The sequence below is a fragment of the Anthonomus grandis genome, chromosome 3, assembly GCF_022605725.1.
Source record: "Anthonomus grandis grandis chromosome 3, icAntGran1.3, whole genome shotgun sequence".
NCBI classification, from domain to species: domain Eukaryota; kingdom Metazoa; phylum Arthropoda; class Insecta; order Coleoptera; family Curculionidae; genus Anthonomus; species Anthonomus grandis.
This window is the reverse complement of record NC_065548.1, coordinates 3747355-3753659: the sequence shown is the minus strand read 5'-3', so window position 1 is coordinate 3753659 and position 6305 is coordinate 3747355. Positions and strand designations below refer to the sequence as shown.

Sequence of the window (6305 nt, the reverse complement as noted above, 5' to 3'; positions counted from 1 at the left end):
GCTAAATCTATGAGCACTACTATAATAGCTAAAAAATTATGAAACCCGTTCGTTATTTTATAGTTGAAGCTCTGTGATTTAATGACACATTTTTGACAGTTAGACGAAACGTTGTCAAGCTGTGCATATAATATTAGGTTTAATTATTTAATTTAAAACGCTTGATCAAAATGATGAACATAAACTCAAATTGATTTTAAATGAACACTAAAGCAACAGATAATTCAATGAGGAAAATTATCAAACCACTAAAATGAATAGGGCAATGTTGTCTTGTCATTTTGAAAACGTACAACTGACGGGTGACAGTGACAGGTGATAGCGACGTTGCCAAGCTTTGTAAAAGTGTTCGTATAATTACTAGATAATAATATTAACGAAAGAGTGATATAATTTTTACAATATATGTATGTGTAAAATAATTAAAAAAATTTTTTAAAGGGAATTAATCTTAAATATAGCGGCAAAAACTGCCCAGATGCATGCGGCAACGTTGAAAGTAAAAAAACTGACTTAAAAACTTTAAGCTTCAGTTAGTTATGACACGTGCATAAAAATTGTATCCAATGGGTTTTCCTGTAAAATGTGAATATTTTTATAATTTTACACTACTAACAATAATTAATTAATAGTCATGGCGACGAAAACTGCTAAGCTGCATGCGGCAACGCTGCAGTTAATAACCTGACAGTTTACAGTGACAACTGACGTTTAGTTAAAAATTTTTTTTTTGAAGGTTATGAATGTAAAATGGAAGTTCAAATTAAAAAAAAATTATTTAGTGTATAAAAAATTGTCTACAATGGTCTTGCCTGTAAAAAGTGAGTATTTTTATGATTTTATAATAAACAATAACCGATTCCAAGCGATCTATCGGTTTTAACCGCGACTCTCACGAGATGTGTCCTTGAACAGTCCCTTTATAACATAACCAATCGTGTCCGCTTGGACGTGTTTGGTTGAAGAAATTTCGTGATTTGTCAGCTGTCGCTGTCATCATTTTGTTATACCCCAGACGCCAGTAATGTTATATGTAATTAGTTCTTAAACATAAATATCAAAAAAGAAAACTTATTAGCCATAATAAATTTTGTGATCTTTAAAAAGGGAATAATTTGTTGTTTGTTTTTTCCCGCGCTTATTTCAATATCTTTGACATTTGACGTTTAGAAAACAACTCCGGACGTCGGTAATTACCGTTCCAAATTGATGACGTATAAGGGCTAATCGGTGACGTCACATATGTCAACACGGTTATAACAACAACCGCTTGGACGTGTTTGGTTAATACCATTTAGGAACGGTAATTACCGATAGACCGCTTGGAATCGGTTAATAATTTTATATTAATCATGCTGGTGACAACTGCTTAGATGCATGCGGCAACGTTGCCATTAGAATACCTGACAAGTGACAGATGACTGACGTTTAGGTTAGATTTTTTGTTGAAGGTTATGAATATGTAAAATGAAAATTCTAAATTTAAAAAAATATTATTTTAATATGAAACGTGTATTAAAAACGTATCCAACGGGTAAAAAAGTGTTTATTTTTATGATTTTATTATAAACAATAATTTTATTATAAACAATAATGTTAATTATGGCGGCGAAAACTGGTATAAGCTGCATGCGGCAACGTTGCAATAAATAACCTGACAGGTGACAGATGACTGACGTTTAGGTTAGGTTATAAATGTAAAATGGAACCAGTGTTGCCAACACAGTAGATTTTCCACTAGATCTAGTGGTTTTGATAGTCATTTAGTGGAATGGCGTTATCAAAATCCACCATGATGGAAATTTTAGTGGAAATGAAATTTTTTAGCGGAACTTTTAGTGAAAATAAGATATTTTGCAAAATGATGGTACTTTTGTTATTTTCAAAATTTTTAGTAAAGCGCATCAGTTGGCAACATCATTTTAGGCAACCCGCTCGTCACTTGAGAAAGCGCCAATACGGTCGCGTTCATCAGAATAAAGCGCTTATTAAAGCGATGCAATTTTTTCTGCTGAACTTCAAGGATGCTTCTGCGCTTCGAGCGCTTCTGCATCGCTTTGTTCTGATGAACGCAGCCTAGATCAATTACTAATGTCAACGTCAACGCGTGTTATATTAACCGATTCCAAGCGATCTATCGGTTTTAACCGCGGTTAAGCCCTTGGTTGACCTTGAACAGTCCCTTTATAACATAACCAATCGTGTCCGCTTGGACGTGTTTGGTTGAAGAAATTTCGTAATTTGTCAGCTGTCGCTGTCATCATTTTGTTTGTTTGTAAATAATACCCCAGACGCGCCAGTAATGTTATATGTAATTAGTTCTTAAACATAAATATCAAAAAAGAAAACTTATTAGCCATAATAAATTTTGTGATCTTTAAAAAGGAAATAATTTGTTGTTTGTTTTTTCCCGCGCTTATTTCAATATCTTTGACATTTGACGTTTAGAAAACAGCTCCGGACGTCGGTAATTACCGTTCCAAATTGATGACGTATAAGGGCTAATCGGTGACGTCACATATGTCAACAGGGTTATAACTATAACCGCTTGGACGTGTTTGGTTAATACCATTTAGGAACGGTTATTATCGATAGACCGCTTGGAATCGGTTAATAATTTTATATTAATCATGCTGGTGACAACTGCTAAGATGCATGCGGCAACGTCGCCATTAGAATTCCTGACAAGTGACAGATGACTGACGTTTAGGTTAGATTTTTTGTTGAAGGTTATGAATATGTAAAATGAAAATTCTAAATTTAAAAAAATATTATTTTAATATGAAACGTGTATTAAAAATGTATCCAACGGGTAAAAAAGTGTTTATTTTTATGATTTTATTATAAACAATAATTTTATTATAAACAATAATGTTAATCATGGCGGCGAAAACTGGTATAAGCTGCATGCGGCAACGTTGCAATAAATAACCTGACAGGTGACAGATGACTGACGTTTAGGTTAGGTTATGAATGTAAAATGGAACTTCTAAATATTAAAAATATTATTTATAGTGCATAAAATGGTCTTTCTTATAAAAAGTGAGTATTTTGATGATTTTATTACGTGTTTAAAATAAAAATGATTAATTCGCCCAACATTAATGTATCAACTACAAAAACTCTCTTTGAGCAAATAATTGCGTAATGTTCATTCAAGTGATTTAATGATTTTAATTAGAATATCGCCCTTGAAATATCCTTTATTAAAGAGCTTAATACCTGCATTTAGTTGTATATTTATTCATTCAACGGTTTCACCGAGATTTTTCCCATTTAACTGCGGTTTAGGAATTGATTTTTGGCCTTTAATTGACGTTTTGATATGTATCAGTTTACAAGGATTTGCTACCACGATAACGAAAAAATTTACATCTATGTAAGGTCTTATTATGTTTGTTATTGAATTGGTGTAGGTAAGCAAGTCAAGCATATCGGCGCCTATAAGCGTAAAATTCTTTTGCAAATTGCCCGTGATTATTTTTTTTCACGTGGGCTCGCTCGCTCTTAATTACAAGCGGCAAAGTTTATTTTTTGTTTAATAATGCTTGACCAGTTTATGGATCAAAGTCCCATTTTTGTGTTGGTATACTTTACTTAAAATAGGCCCAGAAGGGAGAAAATGTCTTCTGCTCTCTTGAAATATACACGAAATCCGTCATTTACGAATTTATATTAATTAAGATTCGACGCAATTAAGTCGGTACGAACTTTATGATTTTAAATAAATAAGTTACTTAAATAATGTAAATTCAATAATGCCGTAAAGTACATTTTGCGTAAGTTCAGTCATTTATTGGCTCCCTCTATGATACAATATTGGAATTGTTGCAAACAATGCTGAAGAAATCTGCATTTTTGGTCGGTTTACGGTTTGAATAATGAATGGCGCCACATATTATAGACGTTTAAGGTTAGTAACCGGAAAAAGGATGTTATATAAACGGCTCCAACCAGGCCAGGGCCGGCCTAGGCGACCGGGCAAAGATTAAAAAATACATAACCATATAACATGTGATATAATGTGAGTACAGATCGATGACAGATATTAAAATAAATAATTACTGCCTTCATTACCGTGACAGTTACGAACTATCAAACTTGTCAGAATTTTTCTCTTCTTAGTCTAACCTAAGAGCCGCTTATAGATAACTGACGTGTATACAAAACAATGACAAACTTTAAAATTAATAATCGCGGTAGTGTTGGAACCTGACCAGGCTTGTCTCCATAATGTTCATGATTCCTGACGAAAAATGCTAAAATGACTAAATAAAGAAAAAATTATAGTAAAAGATTAAAAAAAAATAATAAAAAAGGCAAAATAAATAAATGAAGATTCAATAACTTATCTTATTAATTAATTGCGGGCCTGACTATCGTTACAACCGATTCCACTTGAAAGTAGGGATGGACAAAAATAACCGGTTTTTGCAATAAACGGTTTTTTCATATCGAATAACCGATTATTAACCGGTTATTCTTGTCTTTAGGTTAAACCTGATAACCGACTAATTGAAGCAATAACCGGAAACCCAAGATTCAAAAAATGTAATTTCAGTTCTCCACTTAATGCTGCAAATGCCATTAGACATAATAAATTACAGGTTGACAAAAATATTAAACTACAAGGTGTAAAAGCATCAAATGAAAAAATAAAAATTTAGGTGGAAAAGAGCAAAAGGAATATGATGCTAAAATAGTAAGGTTTTCTATGGATGAGGATTATACAAGTGGAGGTTTGCTAACAGAGTTTAAACTATACTTGACTCAGCCATTAATATCAAGAAATAGTGATCCAATCCGCTATTAGATAGAAAACAAAGGGGCGTTTCCTGAAACCAGCAGGATTGTGTGGTGGTTTCATTATTAAATAATATTTGCACAGACCATAGGAGCAGATTGACACCCGAATACTCCAATCAATTAGTATTTTTAGTTTCTCTAGAAGATAGTTTTTGGAAAATTTAAGTATTAATAAAAATGATCCCAAAATTATTAAATTTTTTTTTTATTGACATCAATATTTTATGTGAGGTGTTATTTATTATGTGTAACCAAATATCAGATTGTTTTGTGCTCACCAATCTCTATACCCTCGAATTTGGTTACATAAATACAAAATTAATGTCCTAAATGTTGAAATTTAATAGGTTATTACAATAACCGGTTTTTTACGTTTCAGTTCCCAACCAAATTAACCGGTTTACTGATAACCGGTTATTTTTTAATAACCGCCCATCCCTACTTGAAAGGGCTCTTGAGAACTGTCAAAGCAGAGCTGCCAGAATTATCCTCTTCTTCTCAGGCTAAAAAAAAGATAGAAACAGGATGAGGCAAATGACGTGTATCTAAAACCACAACAAACATAAATAAATAAATAATCGTGGTGGCGTTGCGACGATGACGTCACTTGTCACTTTTTCAGTCTTGCCTCAATAATGTTAATGGACCATGACCATAAGTGAAGGAAAATGCTAAATTGAGGAATTCGGAAATTTACAAGAAAATAGCAAAATACATAAATAAACATTCGATTATTAATTAAGAAGCAGCGGTTCCACTTGAAACGGCTCTTGCATTTTCCACCTTTGAGAATTGTACATAGATTAATATTTCTAAATAAAATTTAATAAATGAAATTAATTAATCCATCGGTTAATTAATTAACCGAATATAGTAATTAAGTAACCGAATAGGTTATTACAATAACCGGTTTTTTACGCACGGTTAACCGTTCAAGGTTTAACCTAAGTCTCAAATTAACCGGTTAACTGATAACCGGTTATTTTTTAATAACCGCCCATCCCTACTTGAAAGGGCTCTTGAGAACTGTCAAAGCAGAGCTGCCAGAATTATCCTCTTCTTCTCAGGCTAAAAAAAAGATAGAAACAGGATGAGGCAAATGACGTGTATCTAAAACCACAACAAACATAAATAAATAAATAATCGTGGTGGCGTTGCGACGATGACGTCACTTGTCACTTTTTCAGTCTTGCCTCAATAATGTTAATGGACCATGACCATAAGTGAAGGAAAATGCTAAATTGAGGAATTCGGAAATTTACAAGAAAATAGCAAAATACATAAATAAACATTCGATTATTAATTAAGAAGCAGCGGTTCCACTTGAAACGGCTCTTGCATTTTCCACCTTTGAGAATTGTACATAGATTAATATTTCTAAATAAAATTTAATAAATGAAATTAATTAATCCATCGGTTAATTAATTAACCGAATATAGTAATTAAGTAACCGAATAGGTTATTACAATAACCGGTTTTTTACGCACGGTTAACCGTTC

The 6305-nt window shown here is 32.6% G+C and overlaps 1 long non-coding RNA gene across 1 annotated transcript; it reads left to right on the top strand.

Moving 5' to 3' along the window:
* The first annotated feature begins 2975 nt into the window (after positions 1 to 2975).
* On the top strand, positions 2976 to 5650 carry LOC126733878 (uncharacterized). The gene is made up of 2 exons (XR_007659896.1): positions 2976 to 3042; positions 5186 to 5650. It is a non-coding gene; the product is annotated as an uncharacterized LOC126733878 (long non-coding RNA).
* Positions 5651 to 6305: the final 655 nt, after the last annotated feature.